The sequence below is a fragment of the Oncorhynchus clarkii genome, chromosome 19 (genome assembly GCF_045791955.1).
Source record: "Oncorhynchus clarkii lewisi isolate Uvic-CL-2024 chromosome 19, UVic_Ocla_1.0, whole genome shotgun sequence".
In the NCBI taxonomy this organism is placed as follows: Eukaryota; Metazoa; Chordata; class Actinopteri; order Salmoniformes; family Salmonidae; genus Oncorhynchus; species Oncorhynchus clarkii.
The window spans coordinates 28,465,304-28,487,471 of record NC_092165.1 but is presented as its reverse complement, the minus strand read 5'-3'; the positions used below and the strand labels follow the sequence as shown (position 1 = coordinate 28,487,471).

General features: G+C 46.1%; 1 protein-coding gene across 2 annotated transcripts in view; it reads right to left on the bottom strand.

Annotated features, from left to right (window-relative positions):
* LOC139375009 (alpha-(1,6)-fucosyltransferase-like) overlaps positions 1-22,168 on the bottom strand; it is a 114,283-nt gene that overhangs the window by 69,107 nt on the left and 23,008 nt on the right. For both annotated transcript variants that reach the window (XM_071116352.1, XM_071116351.1), the window contains exon 2: positions 3,651-3,704. The gene's annotated coding sequence lies outside the window, so the exon portion shown is untranslated. The remainder of the gene's footprint in view (positions 1-3,650; positions 3,705-22,168) is intronic.

The window sequence follows — 22,168 nt, the reverse complement described above, 5'->3', positions numbered from 1 at the left end:
TAACGTCATTTCATTAAAATGACGTGGAAACGACGCCGATTCTACCAGTGTGTGCCCAGTGGGAGGCTACCAAAACGATTCTCTACACGGCAGCTTCCCAACATTGTTGCAAGCTATCTGACCGTTCAGAATCATAACACACTGCCCTCTCAGCCCGCGGCGTGAGCGCATCACTTTCGTGACGTTGTCAGGCAACCCGTTCATGTGGCCCGTTTCGAAAGACACAGGACAGAGAAAATAGTATGGTATGAGGAATAAGCATACCATAGGCTGTCAACGCTGTGAATGCCTCTCTTTAACATGGGGCTTGGGATGAGTTTGGATCAAACTAGAATTTGGTCTATCCGATGTGAGGGTGAGATGGGGGTCATCAGAGAGAGCGAGAGAGAGAGAGATGAGGTGATCCTAAGGACAACGCATACTTCTGACCACAGAGCAGCAAGCGTTTGTCAGTTTATTATGACAATTATTCATATTTACAGCTGACCGCAAGAGGACATTTGGCTGACCATCCATGCACCTCCAGAAATGTTTACTCAACGCAGTTCTGGTGCTGTGTTAAGAGTCGTAGGGAGAATATGTTAAGCATGACAACATGACTGTCTCCTAGCATGTGGCCTAACATTCTATAGCCTGCTTATCTTGCAGGTCCGTCACATCTGCATTTGTCAGTATGTGTGTGTGCGTGGTGTGTGTGTGCGTTCGTGTTTTCATGCTCAGTCACTAAATGCTTTTTCATCTGAGCCGCTTCGTACACAGCAGAGAGACGTTGCCTAGCAACCCTGTCCACACACTTAGTCCTAACTTCTTCTATTTTTCTCCATGCTTTGCTTACTTACACATTTCTAAAAAGATACATTAAGAGGATTAAGATACAGAAATAAAGACTAGGAATTCTAAACAGACAGACAGAGAGAGACAGACAGACAGAGAGAGACAGACAAAGACAGAGAGAGACACAGACACAGACAGACAGACAGACAGAGACAGACAGACAGACAGAGACAGAGAGAGAGACAGAGAGAGACAGAGAGAGAGAGAGAGAGAGAGAGAGAGAGAGAGAGAGAGAGAGAGAGAGCGAGAGAGAGAGAAAGCGACAGAGAGAGACAGAGAGACAGAGAGAGAGACAGACAGAGAGAGAGACAGAGAGAGATCTTACTCAAGAAGTCCTAGTCCTGGTCAAAAATTCCTAAATTGTGCTTCAGATCAAACGTGACAGGCAGGCAGGCTGAAATTCCAGTACAAGTCTGTGGACATTTCGCAACAAAGCCTCCTTCAGTTGAATTTCATGGACATTTCCAGTTGGAAAATTGTTCCAGTCTGAAAAGGCTGATTAATCTTATTTCAACCAGGGACAAACTGTTTACCTGATGATAATCCCTCCAGCTGTTTGGACATGTAGTTCAAGTAATGAGTTACTGACCTAAGGGATCCTTGGCTTGTTGGCGATCACAGGAGACACGTCTACTAAACTAACCACTCTGGTATTAAACAACTCAAACACTTCCTGGAATAGTACAATTAAGTCCAAACAATGCAGTCATATGTTATCATTGTCGCCCACGATGAAATCAATCGGGCACGGGACTGTGGATCTCGCTCCGTCCGCTAGTACGTTCGTCACACGCAATATCTCAGACAGCACTGGCCCAAATTTGATGAAACCTGGGTGAATTATGTCTTTCCATAGAGATCCGTCATTTACAAAATTACACTGTTTGACCCAAGGAAGTGTGTGCGTGTGTGTGTGTGTGTGCTTACTGTTGCCTTGTTTATAAATGTCTTTATTTATTCAAAGTTGAAGAAGTACTACAACAAGAGAGCAAGTACTGCTGAGGAGGAGAACTGCCAGTTTGCCTGGGTGCAGAGTTCAACGGAGAAAGGCACAACGCGCCTCACAAACCCACACCCTTTACTTGCTACTCTCAGCACTAATACCACACACACACACACACACACACACACACACACACACACACACACACACACACACACACACACACACACACACACACACACACACACACACACACACACACACACACACACACACACACACACACACACACACACACACACACACACTCTAATACTCCTGTTAATTGAGGTTCATACAGAAAGACATCCTCATTTGACAGACATCATCATTTGAATCCTGAATGATGTGTTCTGTGGGTTTCCAAATAATGACCTGCTCCCCAGCATTCGCGTTGACGCACACAAAGAGAGCGAGAAATACTTACACACACACACACACTCTCTCGCCCCTCTTAATGTCCAGAGGTGGGAGCTCAAACGTGTACCAGAGGAGGCTGGTGGGAGGTACTATAGGAGGATGGGCTCATTGCAGTGGCTGGATTGGAATATATGGCAGGGTATCAAACATATGGAAACCACATCTTTGACTCCGTTCCAGCCATTACAATGGGCCCGTCCTCCTATAGCTCCTCCCACCAGCCTCCTCTGACGCGCACATCACATTCCCCACCATCGATGAAAACATGAACAATTCATAGTGCTGCGGCAATCTGAATACTAATACATTTTTTGTGGCCAACTGCATAAGCTTTGTCATTCAACAAGTGGAAGGTGTGAAACGTGACTTCACCCTGTTATTTGTGGAGAGATGGAGAGAGTTGTGTCATGGTTATGTCTGAATAATGTCCTACCCCCCCCCCCCCTACTTTCATGGGGCTGAATCACCACCCCCAACCCTGGTGACTTGAGGGAGATGACAGAGACAGGCTTGGGGATGGGAATGGCATCGCGACACATGATGTTATAATGGTGTGTGTATGGGGACGGGGTTGGGGTGTGTGTCTCTTGAGTTGCTGCTTGTCATGCTCCAATTGGCACAGTAAAAGACGACACATTTAGGAGGAGATGAACTGCACTTGGGCTGCTGCCTGTTTCTCATTCTAATCTTTCTGCTTGACTTGATGCAGTCAGTAGTCTGTTTCTGTTTCTGCCTGGCTTTCTGGCTGGGGGTGCTGCTGCAAGGCTGAGGCCTCCTCGTGGTCACAGCAATGCTTCTCATTAGTGAGAGGGCGACCCAACCTAGACTAGCACCGGCCAGGACGGGACAACACAACAAGCCAGGTAAAACTCTGCCGTTCTGCCCCCGGAGCAAGGCAGTTGATCCAATGTTCCCGGTGGACGCCGCACCTCTCTGATTCAGAGGGGTTAGGGGTTAAATGCGGAAGACACATATCCGATGAATGCATTCAGTTGTACAACTGACTAGGCATCCCCCTTTCCCTTTTCCCAAAGGCACGTTCAAGCCCCCCCCCCCCCCCCCCCCCCCCCCCCCCCCCGTTGATCTTAGCTCCGCCCATCCAAGCCAGCTCAGTACACAGATGTCACACAGACAGTAAAAGTTTCCAGAAACTTCTGTGCAGCTGCATTGTGGAACCCAATAAGAACACCCATGCTGTACGCCCAGTGCTCATAAACACACAACACACACGAGAAGTTAATATACACACACCCATGCTGTACGCCCAGTGCTCATAAACACACAACACACACGAGAAGTTAATATACACCCAGAAAGTTGGCTGCGTAGCCAAATGATTGTTAATCCTTTAACTTATTACCAAACATCCGTCTTAGTCTACCCATCCCATAGCCCTCCATCCCCTCCGGTTTACCTTAACACACGCCTCACAGACCACTCACAACGGACTTCAGAGGGCAACTTCTTTCTGTTCGAAAAGAGAGAGAAAACAATATCACACAGCTGAAGTAAATATCCACCATTATTTTAGTCGGGAAGAACGATGCTTTAGACGTTGGTCATTTGTCATTTCCTTCAAGGGTATTTATCAGGCCAGGAGTGTGTGTGTGTGTGTTGTTTGTACAGCTATGGGACATCAGTGTCAACTCCACTGAGTGAAGTATTGAAGGAGGCTGAACTAGGTGCCAGGCAGGAACTGCAGTGGCAGCAGCAGTGTGTGTGTGTGTGCGCGCGCGCGCGCGTTTGTGTATTCAGCACCAGACCCTCCCTGGCTGCACATCCATCCCATAATCCATGGTGACGGCTGAGAGCAGTGACACCCACACTCTACTGCTGCCGTGGCGACAGGGCCAGGCCCAGGATGGATGGAAGCGTCAGACGTAATTGGAGCCCATTAAGCAAGACTGTGTCTAATGAATGATGCACGCATGCAAACACACACACACACACACACACACACACACACATGTACCCCCCACACAATCACATGCAGGAAGACAGCAAAACACACACACACACACACACACACACACACACACACACACACACACACACACACACACAAAGCTCAAGGAATGCCGCAGCAGCCTGCTCTGAAATGACCTTAGCTGGATCTAGCCGCAGAGATTCATTTCAGCATCCATTGATAGGAAAACGGTTCCACGTTTACATTAAAAGGTTTCTATCTTACCAAACCACACCACTCTAAATTACTTTGCCGATCGATAATACACATTTTCTTTTCAACATGGCTTTTCCCCTGAAAAACATGCAAGGTTCCAAAAACGAAATCATCAGTTACCACAACTCCAATCTCCCCCAGAGCAGCGGGCGCTGCCATATAATTCCCCGGCCTTACCTAGAAAAACAAAGGAATCTATAATGTAGGATCATTGAGGTCCAAGGGAATTGGGTAAGGCAGTCGAGCCACACACACACACACACACACACACACAACATATCAGATGAAAGAGAGCGACCAGAGATTCGTCTTTGTTTTATTAAAAGAGCCTCAGATGGAACAAACAAACAAACAAACAAACACACCTCGGCAGCAGCCGGCTCAGCAGCACTGGTTTCAATATTTCAACAGAGAGCTTTAGCTGGAGGGGCAGAAGGACAAATGGAGCTTTCTCAGAAATCAATCCTAATTATCCTGGCTTCTGAGACCATCACGTGTAACAGGCCGACCAATCAGCCCTCAGGATAGAAAACAGATAGATACGCAATCTACCCAGTGGACTTCCCTGAGAGATGCAACGATCAACGCATCGCTTAGCTGTATACGCAGGTATTGAACTCTCTTCATCACAACCTCTAGACCAGAGGAAGGTACTAAAGAGGTCACATGCTAGTTACATCTCTATCCCTCTCTCCACCATTGTAATTCCGATTGGAATGTCAGGTGTCAAAACGGTTGATTATTTACTAGGTTCCTCATAACCCGGATTAAGCCTACCTCCAGGACGACAAATCGTCTCAACAGCCTGGGAAATCAGCTCTAGACGTATCGCAGCATAGATCGACCTCTCCACTAGGGGCATCCTTAGTCTTTTTCTCCCAGCCTCTCCACATCCATGCGTTTCTAGACAGGCCAACGCGCCCAGACATGTTGCCAGGTCTAACACTCGGTAGTCTTCCCGGAGCCACAGCAGAACATTTGATTAGATCTTTAATCCAGATCAAATAAACAACGTGTGTGTGTGTGTGCGTATTTGTGTGTGTGTGTGTGTGTGTGTGTGAGAGAGAAAGACACCATGCTCTTACAGCTGGGGGGGTTATTCATTCATTCTCCTACAATCCCAGCTACTCAGCCTTAGTCTGTTTGCTTTATGATACCATACAAACTGTCCTGTTCTGTACTGGACCGCATACATCAAATATCCTAGTTGTGCACGGATTGATTGAGGTTGTATTGCAGTGAATAGAGGACTTGCGCTTATCAAGCCACCGTCGTGTGTCAGGGCATGTTGGATTACTTACACGTTTTGTCTGTCTCGGCGAGCCCAGCTAAAGTATACTCCCATTCTGGAGTCATCAAGTAGTGTCGTACTACTTTAATAGTTGAGAAAGTCACAGAAAGTAGAACGTCAGTGTAGAAAGTCGAGTCATGCTGAAACACTGTCCTGCACAGCAGTTACCAAATCCTCTGTAACTCTAGGCGGAGGCTCCTGAGTGTATTACCTTGACTCTCATTGGTCTACAGTGATAGGAAATGGTGAGGACAGGGTCAGGTGACCCAGCTCCAGAAACACAGCTGGAATGGCCTCTGTGACATGAGCTGCAGCTGGAGATTAGCACCTTATATAACAGTGTGTGTGTGTGTGTGTGTGTGTGTGTGTGTGTGTGTGTGTGTATGTCTCTATCCATAAAGGCTTACAGTACATGTACAATGTATGGGCCACGGTGCCAAGTCTCCTATATAGTGCTGCAGTGTATCCCTCAGCTGAGAACTGAGCTGGTTATGCTGCAAACATGCACACAAACACACACACACACACCTCTTTTCCCTTTGGGGAGAAAGGCACAGATGGATGTTTCTGGATGGATGATCCTCCGGGAGGGGTCAAAAGCAGCAGGGAGAGAAACGTTGGCAGGCAGGGCTGTGTATGTGTCACTGTATGTGTCACTGTATGTGTCACTGCACCACCTCTCTCTCATCCCACCTCTGCTCTCCCACTCTCCCCACCTCACCTCTGTTCTCCCTCTCTCCCCAACCTCACCTCTGCTCTCCCTCTCTCCCCAACCTCACCTCTGCTCCCCCTCTCTCCCCAACCTCACCTCTCCCTCTCTCCTCAACCTCACCTCTCCCTCTCTCCTCAACCTCACCCTCTCTCCTCAACCTCACCTCTCCCCAACCTCACCTCTGCTCTCCCTCTCTCCCCAACCTCACCTCTGCTCTCCCTCTCTCCCCAACCTCACCTCTGCTCTCCCTCTCTCCCCAACCTCACCTCTGCTCTCCCTCTCTCCCCAACCTCACCTCTGCTCTCCCTCTCTCCCCAACCTCACCTCTGCTCTCCCTCTCTCCCCAACCTCACCTCTGCTCTCCCTCTCTCCCCAACCTCACCTCTGCTCCCCCTCTCTCCCCAACCTCACCTCTCCCTCTCTCCCCAACCTCACCTCTCCCTCTCTCCTCAACCTCACCTCAACCTCACCTCTCCCTCTCTCTCTCCTCAACCTCACCTCTCCCTCTCTCCTCAACCTCACCTCTCCCTCTCTCCTCAACCTCACCTCTCCCTCTCTCCCCAACCTCACCTCTGCTCCCTCTCTCCCCAACCTCACCTCTGCTCCCCCTCTCTCCCCAACCTCACCTCTGCTCCCCCTCTCTCCCCAACCTCACCTCTGCTCTCCCTCTCTCCCCAACCTCACCTCTGCTCCCCCTCTCTCCCCAACCTCACCTCTGCTCTCCCTCTCTCCCCAAAATCACCTCTGCTCCCCCTCTCTCCCCAACCTCACCTCTGCTCCCCCTCTCTCCCCAACCTCACCTCTCCCTCTCTCCTGAAACTCACCTCTCCCTCTCTCCTCAACCTCACCTCTCCCTCTCTCCTCAACCTCACCTCTCCCTCTCTCCTCAACCTCACCTCTCCCTCTCTCCTCAACCTCACTTCTCGCTCTCTCCCCAACCTCACCTTTGCTCCCCCTCTCCCCAACCTCACCTCTGCTCCCCCTCTCTCCCCAACCTCACATCTGCTCCCCCTCTCTCCCCAACCTCACCTCTGCTCTCCCTCTCTCCCCAACCTCACCTCTGCTCCCCCTCTCTCCCCAACCTCACCTCTGCTCTCCCTCTCTCCCCAACCTCACCTCTGCTCCCCCTCTCTCCCCAACCTCACCTCTGCTCCCCCTCTCCCCAACCTCACCTCTCCCTCTCTTCTCAAACTCACCTCTCCCTCTCTCCTCAACCTCACCTCTCCCTCTCTCCTCAACCTCACCTCTCCCTCTCTCCTCAACCTCACCTCTCCCCCCAACCTCACCTCTGCTCCCCCTCTCTCCAACCTCACCTCTGCTCCCCCTCTCTCCAACCTCACCTCTGCTCCCCCTCTCTCCCCAACCTCACCTCTGCTCCCCCTCTCTCCCCAACCTCACCTCTGCTCCCCCTCTCTCCCCAACCTCACCTCTGCTCTCCCTCTCTCCCCAACCTCACCTCTGCTCCCCCTCTCTCCCCAACCTCACCTCTGCTCCCCCTCTCTCCCCAACCTCACCTCTGCTCTCCCTCTCTCCCCAACCTCACCTCTGCTCCCCCTCTCTCCCCAACCTCACCTCTGCTCCCCCTCTCTCCCCAACCTCACCTCTGCTCTCCCTCTCTCCCCAACATAACCTCTGCTCCCCCTCTCTCCCCAACCTCACCTCTGCTCTCCCTCTCTCCCCAACCTCACCTCTGCTCTCCCTCTCTCCCCAACCTCACCTCTGCTCTCCCTCTCTCCCCAACCTCTCCTCTGCTCTCCCTCTCTCCCCAACCTCACCTCTGCTCCCCCTCTCTCCCCAACCTCACCTCTGCTCTCCCTCTCTCCCCAACCTCACCTCTGCTCCCCCTCTCTCCCCAACCTCACCTCTGCTCTCCCTCTCTCCCCAACCTCACCTCTGCTCTCCCTCTCTCCCCAACCTCACCTCTGCTCTCCCTCTCTCCCCAACCTCACCTCTCCCTCCACCTCTTCTCTGCCTCCTATCTTATGTTCTGTTCCTCTGAGGCTGGAGGGGAAAAGACTGACACTAGTCTCGCACCCTCTCACCCTTTTTATTCTGCCGAGGGGATATATGGGTGGTTTTACCTACCAAAGGGATGTAGGTTTGAAGGAGGGGTGTAGGTTTGAAGCAAAGGAACCATATTTCAGTTTGGGGAAGCGATCCCCTGCAGTGCGTGGCTGCCTGCCGATAGACAGAAAGAGACAGATGTACTTCTCTAAAAGGAGACGCGCACATTTCAAGTCAGGAAGCACGCTGTTCAAAGGAAAGAGGAAGCGCTAGAAGAAGTGCGTCATGTCAGAGAAAAGAGTACCCAACCACAAAGATAACGACTTATTACCAGCCAGTACAACTGACGACGTTCTCTGAAAGTTACACTCACACCGTACACTAACACAAGTACATACACATGGACATAGTGCCTGCAATTTTTTTTATTTCACAGTAACACCGTCGTCACTAGTTACTGTACCACAGCCACAAAGTCATAATTATGGCTAAACCCTACCTATTTCTACAATTTCTCTTCTTAAAAATCTGATTTTAAGCCTAACCCTAACCTTAACCTTAAGCCTAACCGTCACCTTAAATTAAAACCCCACAAAACAAATCCCACACTCTGTTGCCCTTTGCTCCCCAACCCAACCCAAGCATGCTGACAGAGCTAAGGAGAACCACACAACTGAGAATAAACCCTATAATGCATGTAATACAATACAAAGCAGAGCACTGGGCCTTTTTAAAAATACAACAATGCAGGAATATTTCCATCTTCTTCTGTTTCCGCTGACTAAAGAGAACGAGAACTCTGTGTCCCCCAAGAGGCCAGGAGGATGAGTACGACCAGAGATGAGAGCTGGAGCCTTTTACTAGAATCTGCATGCAGTACAGTTATAATAGACCTGTGAGTCTTCATGCAATATGATAATAGGTGAGTCTTCGGAGCCACTGGGACCCTTGTCTTCACCTCTGTAAAAGAGCATAGGGATTGTAAACACTAATTGCACACACGCATGCACGCACATGCAGTGTTTCCCCTAGGATTTTTTTCAGCCGTGGCTAAGGTAGCGGGGGGGGGTTGTATAACGACTATGAGAAGGTCACTTCTGGTGACTTTTTAATAGGGCATTCTACTTCAAAATGCATGAAAATAAAATGACGCTCTGCTGCTCCTCTCTCCTTTCACTGCGCTCTTGCTCTGCCCCAGGGGTGTCAAACTCATTTTGCCCTGCGGGCCGCATCCCCTCTTAAAATTGATTGTATTTCCTTGACGTGAAAATAAGCAAAAAAATTGTCCTCTATCCATTGCTTTTGGCATTTTCGATGCTCTCTGACTGTCTAGCTTTCGTTTCAATAACTGTTAGCAAGCTGCACTGAGCGAAGAGACTATGAATGTCGGTCCCTTCTAATTTCAACATAGTTTCGATTAAGTTTGAGTTATATTCAATGTCGAATGAGATTTTGGTGTGTGTGTGTGTGTGGCGGCAACGATTTCATTGGCGGCAATGAATATAGGGGAAACACTAGCACACGCATGCGCGGGTGCACACACACACACACACACACACACACTTTTGCACGCATTTGAGGCACACTCACAGTTCACACACAGATCGAAAGCAGCTAATGTTACGGTCAACTCCAGCCATCTCTGTGAAGTTTTTTTTGTAAAGCGAAGGCCTAATTTGAATAGGACTTCCAATTCAATGAGATAAAGTGGCGCTCCCTAATTTAAAAACGGCAACACTTGTGGTTTGAGGACAGCTATGCCCTTGGGACTGAATAACACGGAAAGAGATGGGAGAGAGAGGGAGCGGTATGATATACTAAAAAGAAAATAGTCCACTGATGCCAAGTGGCCTTTTACTTCGGGGAAAAGGACTTGTTGAACATGTACTCTCCTTTAATAATACACTAAAAAGAAACCAATCCCATGTCACTTTTACCTATGGGAGCAGGGGCTTCCTTTATATATGCTCTAATACTGTACATCTGAACTCTGCAGCTCTGTGAGCTTCACTATAGACCTAGAGGATGGTAGCCAGTGCAAATCTCAGCCATCTATTATTAGTAACACTGTACTTACATCTAAAACACGCAAATGAGAAATAGAAAGCAAGCAGCTCTGTCTCGTAGCCTGGAACAGATGCCTCGATTGTCTCATCAGCTCCAGAATATGCAGGAGAGTGGTAGATCGAGAGACGAATGCATGCACGCGCTTGCACACAAACACACACACACACACACACAGTGGGAGAGTGAGAGCACAAGCGTTGCCTGTCTACCATGCTAGATATCCCCTCTGGTGCCAATCTGCTAGCATAACAGTGTCATCCAATCCGAACTCATCTCTCTGTATGTCTAGTCCATCCATTATCTTAGCCGTGATGGCCAGTGGGAAAGTTCCTGTCTTTTTCCGTGGCTAAACCAACTAGGCTTGTAATTTATACATTTTATTGGTATTTATACATTTTATCGTACACGTTTGTTATTAAGGCACATGAAAAGTTCACATGTTCCAGAAGGCATTTTTGCCAAAAAATACATTTTGATAAAAAATGTTTTAAGTTCAAATGCCTCTCCGGTGAAATAGTGATGCGTGACATATGCCTACTTTCATCACACTAACCAGTCCTCTAAAGTTAGCATCACTATTAGCAACATCTGCCTTGATAACAGCTGCTGTAGCCGCCGTCCCCGTTGTCACACTACTACAACACAAGCTAGCTAACTTTGCTAGCGTTAGCATGGGAAAGGTACAGCATTACATATTGTTGTGCTCTCAGTAGTGAAGTGTTGTCATAAAAAAAATTAAAAGGTTGAAATGTCACTCCAAAATTCTGCTCTAATATTGTTGAATAGCAGAGACATTCTGTCCAGCTTCTGAAGGCCTAGCCAATGGCTGGCCGAGCTAGCTAGATTTTTGTACCTGGATAATTTTTTCTAGTCAGTATTAACCCTTCTCTTTACAAAAGAAACTGAAGAGATGAAAGCTGAAAAGAACTACAACTATGGTGAAAATGAAGTAAAAATTCAAATAAAATGTCATTTAAAAAATGCCTAGAAAAGGCCTAGAAAACCCTGACAATAGCAGCAGATACCCATCACGGTCAAAAACAGGTAATTTTTGTTAGTGGGTGTGGTTCTGTGTGTGTGGGTGGGGGGGGATCTTAACATGTGGGTGTGTGTATCTACTGTGCATCCAGAAAGTATTCAGACCGCTTAACTTTTTCCCCATTTTGTTACATTATAGCCTTATTCTAAAAGGGATTCAATTGTTTTTTTTCTTCATCAATACCCAATAATTACAAAGCAAAAACTGTTTTTTAGAATATTTTACAAATGCAGAAAAAAGAAAACGGAAATATTACATTTACAGAAGTATTTAGACCCTTTATTCAGTACTTTGTTGAAGCACCTTTGGCAGCGATGACAGCCACGAGTCTTTGGTATGACACTACAAGTTTGGCACACCTGTATTGCAGATCCACTCAAGCTCTGTCAGGTTGGATGGGGAGTGTTGCTGCACAGCTATTTTCAGGTCTCTCCACAGATGATCCATCGGGTTCAAGCCCGGGCTCTGGCTGGGCCACTCAAGGACACATTCAGAAACTTGTCAGGACCTGCATTGTCTTGGCTGTGTGCTTAGAGTCATTGTCCTGTTGGAAGGTGAACCTTCACCACTGTCTGAGGTCCTGAGCACTCTGGAGCAGGTTTTCATCAAGGATCTCTCAGTAATTTGCTCCGTTCATCATTCCCTTGATCCTGACTAGTCTCCCATGATGGTGCCACCACCATGCTTCACTACAGGGATGGTGCCAGGTTTCCTCCAGATGTGACACTTGGAATTCAGGCCAGTAGTAGTTCAATAGTTCAATCTTGGTGTCATCAGACCAGAGAATCTGGTTTCTCATGGTCTGAGAGTCCTTTAGGTGCCTTTTGGCAAACTCCAAGTGGGCTTTAATGTGCCTTTTACTGAAGAGGGGCTTCCATCTGGCCATTCTACCATAAAGGCCTGATTGGTGGAGTGCTGCAGAGATGGTTGTCCTTCTGAAAGGTTCTCCCATCTCCAGAGGAACTCTAGAGTTCTGACAGAGTAGCCATCGGGTTCTTGGTCACCTCCCTGACCAAGGCCCTTCTCCATCAATTGCTCAGTTTGGCCGGGTCGACCAGCTCTAGGAAAAGTCTTGGTGGTTCCAAACTTCTATTTAAGAACGATGTCCACTGTGTTCTTGGGAACCTTCAATGCTGCAGATATTTTTTAGTACCCTTCCCCAGATCTGTGCCTCAACACAATTCTGTCTCGGGGCTCTACGGACAATTCCTTCGACCTAAAGGCTTAGTTTTTGCTCTGACATACTCCGTGGGATCTTATATAGACAGGTGTGTTCCTTTCCAAATCATGTCCAATCAATTGAATTTATCACAGGTGGACTCCAATCAAGTTGTAGAAACATCTCAAGGATGGTCAATGGAAACAGGATGCACTTGAGATCAATTTCAAGTCTCATAGCAAAGGGTCTGAATACATATGTAAATCATGTATTTCTGTTTTTTATTTTTAATATATTTGCAAAAATGTCTAAAAAACAGTTTTCACTTTGTCATTATGTGTTATTGTGTGTAGAGTGATGAGGAACATTTTTCTTGAATCCATTTGAAAGCCACGTTGTAACATCACAAAATGTGATAATAAGGGAATGGGTCCGAATTCTTTCCGAATGCCCTGTGTGTGTGTGTGTGTGTGTGTGTGTATCAACAAGGGTTTTTGCGTGACAGATGGTTCTCATTGGCTTCTGGGCAGAGACTCAAGTAGCAACCCAGCGACTTGGAAACTCTCATTGGTTTGAAGGCAATTCCTCTCCTATTAAGAAGACGAGTGTTTTTGCCAGAGATGCTTTAGCTTAGCTGAGTGGAGAGCTGAGTGGAGCAGAGCTGTGGAAGCTGGCAGACAGACAAGTTCTCTCTCTGTGTGTGTGTGTGTGTGTGTGTGTGTGTGTGTGTGTGTGTGTGTGTGTGTGTGTGTGTGTGTGTGTGTGTGCGCGCCAGGGTAGAGGATCAGTGTGGGATCACAGTAAAGCCCTCATGGCCACACCATGCCACCACTGTGCCATCCACAACTCATCAGTACACTGCCCCCTGTGCCAGGAGACTCTGTCTCTCTCTCGCTCTCTCTCTCAGGGCGTCATCACTCTGTTACTTTCGAGGAGGATTTAAAACCTACAGTACACTCTGTTAAACCCTCCACTCTCTAATAGAGGTCGACCGATTATGATTTTTCAACGCCGATACCGATTATTGGAGGACCAAAAAAGCTGATACCGATTAATCGGCCAATTTTTTATTCATTTATTTGTAACAATGACAATTACAACACTGAATGAACACTTATTTTAATATAATACATCAATAAAATTAATTTAGCCTCAAATAAATAATGAAACATGTTCAATTTGGTTTAAATAATGCAAAAACAAAGTGTTGGAGAAAGTAAAAGTGCAATATGTGCCATGTAAGAAAGCTAACGTTTAAGTTCCTTGCTCAGAACATGAGAACATATGAAAGCTGGTGGTTCCTTTTAACATGAGTCTTCAATATTCCCAGGTAAGAAGTTTTAGGTTGTTGTTATTATAGGAATTATAAGACTATTTCTCTCTATACTATTTGTATTTCATATACATTTGACTATTGGATGTTCTTATAGGCACTTTAGTATTGCCAGTGTAACAGTATAGCTTCCGTCCCTCTCCTCGCCCCTACCTGGGCTGGAACCAGGAACACATCGACAACAGCCACCCTCGAAGCAGTGTTACCCATGCAGAGCAAATGAAACAACTACTCCAAGTCTCAGAGCGAGTGACGTTTGAAACGCTATTAGCGCGCACCCCGCTAACTAGCTAGCCATGCTTGAAGCATTGCGAAGAGCTGCTGGCAAAACACACGAAAGTGCTGTTTGAATGTCAGTCTGTCAGACTGCTCTATCAAATCATAGACTTAATAATAACATAATAACACGCAGAAATACGAATCCTTAGGTCATTAATATGGTCGAATTCGGAAACTATTATTTTGAAAACAAAACGTTTATTCTTTCATTGAAATACAGAACCGTTGCGTATTTTATCTAACGGGTGGCATCCATAAGTCTAAATATTCCTGTTACATTGCACAACCTTCAATGTTATGTCATAATTACGTACAATTCTGGTAAATTAGTTCGCAATGAACCAGGCGGCCCAAACTGTTGCATAAACCCTGACTCTGCATGCAATGAACGCAAGAGAAGTGACACAATTTCACCTGGTTAATATTGCCTGGATTTCTTTTAGCTAAATATGCAGGTTCAAAAATATATACTTCTGTGTATTGATTTAAAAAAAGGCATTGATGTTTATGGTTAGGTACACGTTGGAGCAACGACAGTCCTTTTTTGCGACTGCAATAAATCAAATATATGCAACACGGGACACGCTAGATAAACTAGTAATATCATCAACCATGTGTAGTGATTATGATTGATTGATTGTTTTTTATAAGATAAGTTTAATGTTAGCTAGCAACTTACCTTGGCTTCTTACTGCATTTGCGTAACAGCCAGGTGGCTAGAGCGTTTGACTAGTTAACCGTAAGGTTGCAAGACTGAGCTGACAAGGTAAAAATCTGTCGTTCTGCCCCTGAACAAGGCAGTTAACCCACCGTTCCGAGGCCGTCATTGAAATTAAGAATGTGTTCTTAACTGACTTGCCAAATTAAATAAAGGTGTAAAAAATATATATAATAATAAAAAAAAAATAATCGTCCAAAAATACCGATTGTTATGAAAACTTGAAATCGGCCCAAATTAAATCGGCCATTCCAATTAATCGGTCGACCTCTACTCTAACCTTCTAACACTTCCTCTACACAGTCTGAGGCCGACAACACAAAACAACAAGTACAGTATTACTGCTAACAAAAGAGGAAATGTAAGAGACTATATACAGTGCCTTGCGAAAGTATTCGGCCCCCTTGAACTTTGCGACCTTTTGCCACATTTCAGGCTTCAAAAATAAAGATATAAAACTGTATTTTTTTGTGAAGAATCAACAACAAGTGGGACACAATCATGAAGTGGAACGACATTTATTGGATATTTCAAACTTTTTTAACAAATCAAAAACTGAAAAATTGGGCGTGCAAAATTATTCAGCCCTTTACTTTCAGTGCAGCAAACTCTCTCCAGAAGTTCAGTGAGGATCTCTGAATGATCCAATGTTGACCTAAATGACTAATGATGATAAATACAATCCACCTGTGTGTAATCAAGTCTCCGTATAAATGCACCTGCACTGTGATAGTCTCAGAGGTCCGTTAAAAGCGCAGAGAGCATCATGAAGAACAAGGAACACACCAGGCAGGTCCGAGATACTGTTGTGAAGAAGTTTAAAGCCGGATTTGGATACAAAAAGATTTCCCAAGCTTTAAACATCCCAAGGAGCACTGTGCAAGCGATAATATTGAAATGGAAGGAGTATCAGACCACTGCAAATCTACCAAGACCTGGCCGTCCCTCTAAACTTTCAGCTCATACAAGGAGAAGACTGATCAGAGATGCAGCCAAGAGGCCCATGATCATTCTGGATGAACTGCAGAGATCTACAGCTGAGGTGGGAGACTCTGTCCATAGGACAACAATCAGTCGTATATTGCACAAATCTGGCCTTTATGGAAGAGTGGCAAGAAGAAAGCCATTTCTTAAAGATATCCATAAAAAGTGTCGTTTAAAGTTTGCCACAAGCCACCTGGGAGACACACCAAACATGTGGAAGAAGGTGCTCTGGTCAGATAAAACCAAAATTGAACTTTTTGGCAACAATGCAAAACGTTATGTTTGGCGTAAAAGCAACACAGCTCATCACCCTGAACACACCATCCCCACTGTCAAACATGGTGGTGGCAGCATCATGGTTTGGGCCTGCTTTTCTTCAGCAGGGACAGGGAAGATGGTTAAAATTGATGGGAAGATGGATGGAGCCAAATACAGGACCATTCTGGAAGAAAACCTGATGGAGTCTGCAAAAGACCTGAGACTGGGACGGAGATTTGTCTTCCAACAAGACAATGATCCAAAACATAAAGCAAAATCTACAATGGAATGGTTCAAAAATAAACATATCCAGGTGTTAGAATGGCCAAGTCAAAGTCCAGACCTGAATCCAATCGAGAATCTGTGGAAAGAACTGAAAACTGCTGTTCACAAATGCTCTCCATCCAACCTCACTGAGCTCGAGCTGTTTTGCAAGGAGGAATGGGCAAAAATGTCAGTCTCTCGATGTGCAAAACTGATAGAGACATACCCCAAGCGACTTACAGCTGTAATCGCAGCAAAAGGTGGCGCTACAAAGTATTAACTTAAGGGGGCTGAATAATTTTGCACGCCCAATTTGTCAGTTTTTGATTTGTTAAAAAAGTTTGAAATATCCAATAAATGTCGTTCCACTTCATGATTGTGTCCCACTTGTTGTTGATTCTTCACAAAAAAATACAGTTTTATATCTTTATGTTTGAAGCCTGAAATGTGGCAAAAGGTCGTAAAGTTCAAGGGGGCCGAATACTTTCGCAAGGCACTGTACATCTTGGCACTGTATAGCACACACCAACAACAATACATCTATAATATGGCTCTAGTCGATACTCCTGAAGTGTTCAGGAGGACAGAAATTAAGGAACACCTCAGATTGTCCCAAAAACACGCTGAGGAGAGTAACAAATAGAGAGAAAGAAAGTCAATGACGAAGGAGGAGAGAGAAAGACAAAACCCAGAGAGAAGAGAGAAACCAAGTGAGTAATGGCGGAGGAATAGTACGACACCAGGAATATCTGATGACCATCTGATCCAGTGACGAGGATTTCCATTTTACAGAAACATTTTACGGACAAGGTACTACGCAATGCAGGGAGGAGGCAGGCACGCACGCGGGGGTTGAAAATGAAAGTGCAGAGGCCTGTTTATTGACTTTCATGAATTCTATTTGATCTTGGCGTAGTTGAGTGTTTGTGTGTGAACTTGACGTAGATATGAGAGAGAAGGGGGGGTGGGCTCTTGTTTGCTGCCTGTACTGAGGGTGGGCAGTGCAACTATGGTAAACAGGACAAGGAATGCAGGCGTTAGTTCAACAGCTGAGACGAACATGGCATCCAATTACTGGGCTTCTATCTATCTCTTTCTTTCCATCTCTCTCTCTCACTCTCTCTCTCTCTCGACCAAAACCAACACAGAGCATGTAGGCAGTCTGGGAGAAGAATAAATGAGGGGATCCATTCAGATAAAGAGCACCTCTGACTCCATGAACTCAGTTTTTTAATCCCAGTAAAAATTCCCTGTCTTAGGTCAGTTAGGATCACCACTTTATTTTAAGAATGTGAAATGTCAGAATAATAGTAGAGAGAGTGATTTATTTCAGTATTTCTTTCTTTCACCACATTCCCAGTGGGTCAGAAGTTTATATACACTCAATTAGTATTTGGTAGCATTGCCTTTAAAATGTTTAACTTGGGTCAAATGTTTTGGGTAGCCTTCCACAAGCTTCCCACAATAAGAATTTTGGCCCATTCCTCCTGACAAAGCTGGTGTAACCGAGTCAGGTTTGTAGGCCTCCTTGCTCACACACGTTTTTTTTTCAGTTCTGCCCACAAATTTTCTATAGGACTGAGGTCAGGGCTTTGAGATACCACTCCAATAACTTGACTTTGTTGTCCTTAAGCCATTTTGCCACAATTTTGGAAGTATGCTTGGGGTCATTGTCCATTTGGAAGACCCATTTGCAACCAAGCTTTAACTTCCTGACTGATGTCTTGAGATGTTGCTTCAATATATCCACATAATTTTCGCACCTCATGATGCCATCTATTTAGTGAAGTGCATCAGTCCCTCCTGCAGCAAAGCACCCCCACAACATGATGCTGCCGCCCCCGTGCTTCACGGTTGGGATGGTGTTCTTCGGCTTGCAAGCCTCCCCCTTTTTCCTCCAAACATAACGATGGTCATTATGGCCAAATAGTTCTATTTTTGTTTCATCAGACCAGAGGACATTTCTCCAAAAAGTACGATCTTTGTCCCCATGTGCAGTTGCAAACCGTAGTCTGGCTTTTTGATGGCGGTTTTGGAGCAGTGGCTCCTTCCTTGCTGAGCGGCCTTTCAGGTTATGTCGATATAGGACTTGTTTAACTGTGGATATAGATACTTTTGTACCTGTTTCCTCCAGCATCTTTACAAGTTCTTTTGCTGTTGTTCTGGGATTTACTTGCACTTTTCTCACCAAAGTATGTTCATCTCTAGGAGACAGAACGCGTCTCCTTCCTGAGCTGTATGACGGCTGTGTGGTTTCATGGTGTTTATACTTGCGTACTATTGTTTGTACAGAGGAATGTGGTACCTTCAGGCGTTTGGAAATTGCTCCCAAGGATGAACCAGACTTGTGGAGGTCTACAATTTTTTTCTGAGGTCTTGGCTGATTTCTTTTGATTTTCCCATGATGCCAAGCAAAGAGGCACCGAGTTTGAAGGTAGGCCTTGAAATACATCCACAGGTACACCTCCAATTGACTCCAATTATTTCAATTAGACTATCAGAAGCTTCTTAAAGCCATGACATCATTTTCTGAATATTTCCAAGCTGTTTAAAGGCACAGTCAACTTAGTGTATGTAAACTTCTGACCCACTGGAATTGGGATACAGTGAATTATAAGTGAAATAATCTGTCTGTAAACAATTGTTGGAAAAATGACTTGCATCATGCACAAAGTAGATGTCTTAACAGACTTGCCAAAACTATAGTTAGTTAATAAGTTAACAAGAAATGTGTGGAGTGGTTGAAAAACTAGTTTTAATGACTCCAACCTAAGTACATGTAAACTTCTGACTTCAACTATATGTTTGACTGGGGGACGACGGGGGAACAGTATGAAAATAGTATGAAAATATATGAACTCACTATTACTGTAAGTCGCTCTGGATAAGAGTGTCTGCTAAATGACTTCAAATGTCAATTTTAAAATGTTGTTGCAACAGTCATAGATAATACAAAAGCTAACTACAGCATCCATGCTTCTCACAAGCGCATTGCACAGTCTTAGGGTTTCATTCCACTGAACAGGACCATTTCCATGGTCACAGAGTTGTGACGTTGCGATGTAGACATTTCTTCTAAAAGCACTGCAGTCCCCTCCCTCCCTTTCATTAGACAGACAGTTGAAGCCCTAATGTCACTGCTCTCCACCACAACCCTGAAATGCCATTTCCATGTTTTAAAACCCATTAAAATGCATATTGCCCACTACACTCAGCCCTCTCAATGGAGCCTTTGATCAACAACAATCAGCTGTGCAAATCACTCTCTCACTTAGCCGGGAATGCTGAAAACCACACACATCACAGGCTCTTTGACAAAAGCGTCGCAGAGCCCCTCTCCTCCTCCTACTCCCCCTCAAACTTCTCCCTCCGTCCTCCTTTCCCTCCTCCTGCTTTCTCAGTTCAACTGCCTAACCTCCCTGGTGTGCCTCATGGGCCACCATATCACATGGATGTTTTCTGTCTACTGTCTTGTTTCCATCGGCAATGACTGGAACGACCCCAGTGGCGCTCAGTCCCTCGAAGGTCCCCATATGCTGTAACTATAAACCAGAAAACTGACAAACATCTCAGGTTACTTAAGGTAAAGCTCAGAGTTCTGAGGTCAATTTATTGTCAGTATAGTGTTTTTTTCTGTACTGGTCTGTTTACTAGGCTTTGTTTCAGACAAGCAACATGTGCTGCTGGGGATTTCAACTTGACTGCAATGGGGATCCGTTCTGCTGCTACACTCATTCCTTCGGGTCGTATTCATCACTAGGCGCCGAACGGAAGCAAACAAACTAAAAAAAACAGGGAGGTACTACCTGGCCAATAAGAAATGCTGTTTTTTCTTTGTGGTTGCAAATGGCTTTACCATGCTCTGCAAAGACAAAAACAAACAGAAAAAACTGCATGTGATGTCAACATCAGATTATTGTATGACTGGGAGTCATCACGATAACCCCTGTCTCTTATCTGAACGAGGATATCTATCTGTGTATAAAGGTAAACGTCATGATCCTGTTGCATAGTGCAGGGACACCAGAGAGGCTCACCAACGTGGAATAGACCTTAAATTGATGTCTGTTCCCAGTGGGGAGTCACTGAGAGAGTGTGGAAGTTGACCAGGTTCAACCCCTCCCTTCTCATTCCTTCTCCCTTCGTCTCTTTAGCCTCAACCAGCGCCACAACATGAACTGTCTGGCTGGCTACGACAATGTTAAGCAGACTACTGAAGATAAATTGCCTTACTATTAGCCTTAATCCTAATTAAGACCATGCCAATTCCATAGTGAAGACTACAGTGGGGCTTTATGGTTATTAGGATTAAGACAGTAAAACACAAAGCCATCAAGACTCTGATCAAATAATCTGAGAGAACAGACATTCCTGTCCCCTGTATCCTGTGTCTCTGATTAGGAATGACTCCCGCCGACTCCTGTCCCCTGTATCCCGTGTCTCTGCTTAGGAACTACTCCTGTCCCCTGTATCCTGTGTCTCTGATTAGGAATGACTCCCGCCGACTCCTGTCCCCTGTATCCTGTGTCTCTGCTTAGGAACGACGCCTGTCCCCTGTATCCGGTGTCTCTGCTTAGGAACGACTCCTGTCCCCTGTATCCCGTGTCTCTGCTTAGGAACGACTCCTGTCCCCTGTATCCGGATTCTCTGCTTAGGAACGACTCCTGTCCCATGTATCCGGTTTCTCTGCTTAGGAACGACTCCTGTCCCTTGTATCTCTGCTTAGGAACGACTCCTGTCCCCTGTATCCGGTGTCTCTGCTTAGGAACGACTCCTGTCCCCTGTATCCGGTTTCTCTGCTTAGGAACGACTCCTGTCCCATGTATCCGGTTTCTCTGCTTAGGAACGACTCCTGTCCCTTGTATCTCTGCTTAGGAACGACTCCTGTCCCCTGTATCCGGTTTCTCTGCTTAGGAACGACTCCTGTCCCCTGTATCCGGTTTCTCTGCTTAGGAACGACTCCTGTCCCCTGTATCCGGTTTCTCTGCTTAGGAACGACTCCTGTCCCATGTATCCGGTTTCTCTGCTTAGGAACGACTCCTGTCCCTTGTATCTCTGCTTAGGAACGACTCCTGTCCCCTGTATCCGGTTTCTCTGCTTAGGAACGAATCCTGTCCCCTGTATCCGGTTTCTCTGCTTAGGAACGACTCCTGTCCCCTGTATCCCGTGTCTCTGCTTAGGAACGACTCCTGTCCCCTGTATCCGGTGTCTCTGCTTAGGAACGACTCCTGTCCCCTGTATCCGGTTTCTCTGCTTAGGAACGACTCCTGTCCCCTGTATCCGGTTTCTCTGCTTAGGAACAACTCCTGTCCCCTGTATCCGGTTTCTCTGCTTAGGAACGACTCCTGTCCCCTGTATCCCGTGTCTCTGCTTAGGAACGACTCCTGTCCCCTGTATCCGGTTTCTCTGCTTAGGAACGACTCCCGTCCCCTGTATCCGGTTTCTCTGCTTAGGAACGACTCCTGTCCCCTGTATCCCGTGTCTCTGCTTAGGAACGACTCCTGTCCCCTGTATCCCGTGTCTCTGCTTAGGAACGACTCCTGTCCCCTGTATCCGGTTTCTCTGCTTAGGAACGACTCCTGTCCCCTGTATCCGGTGTCTCTGCTTAGGAACGACTCCTGTCCCCTGTATCCCGTGTCTCT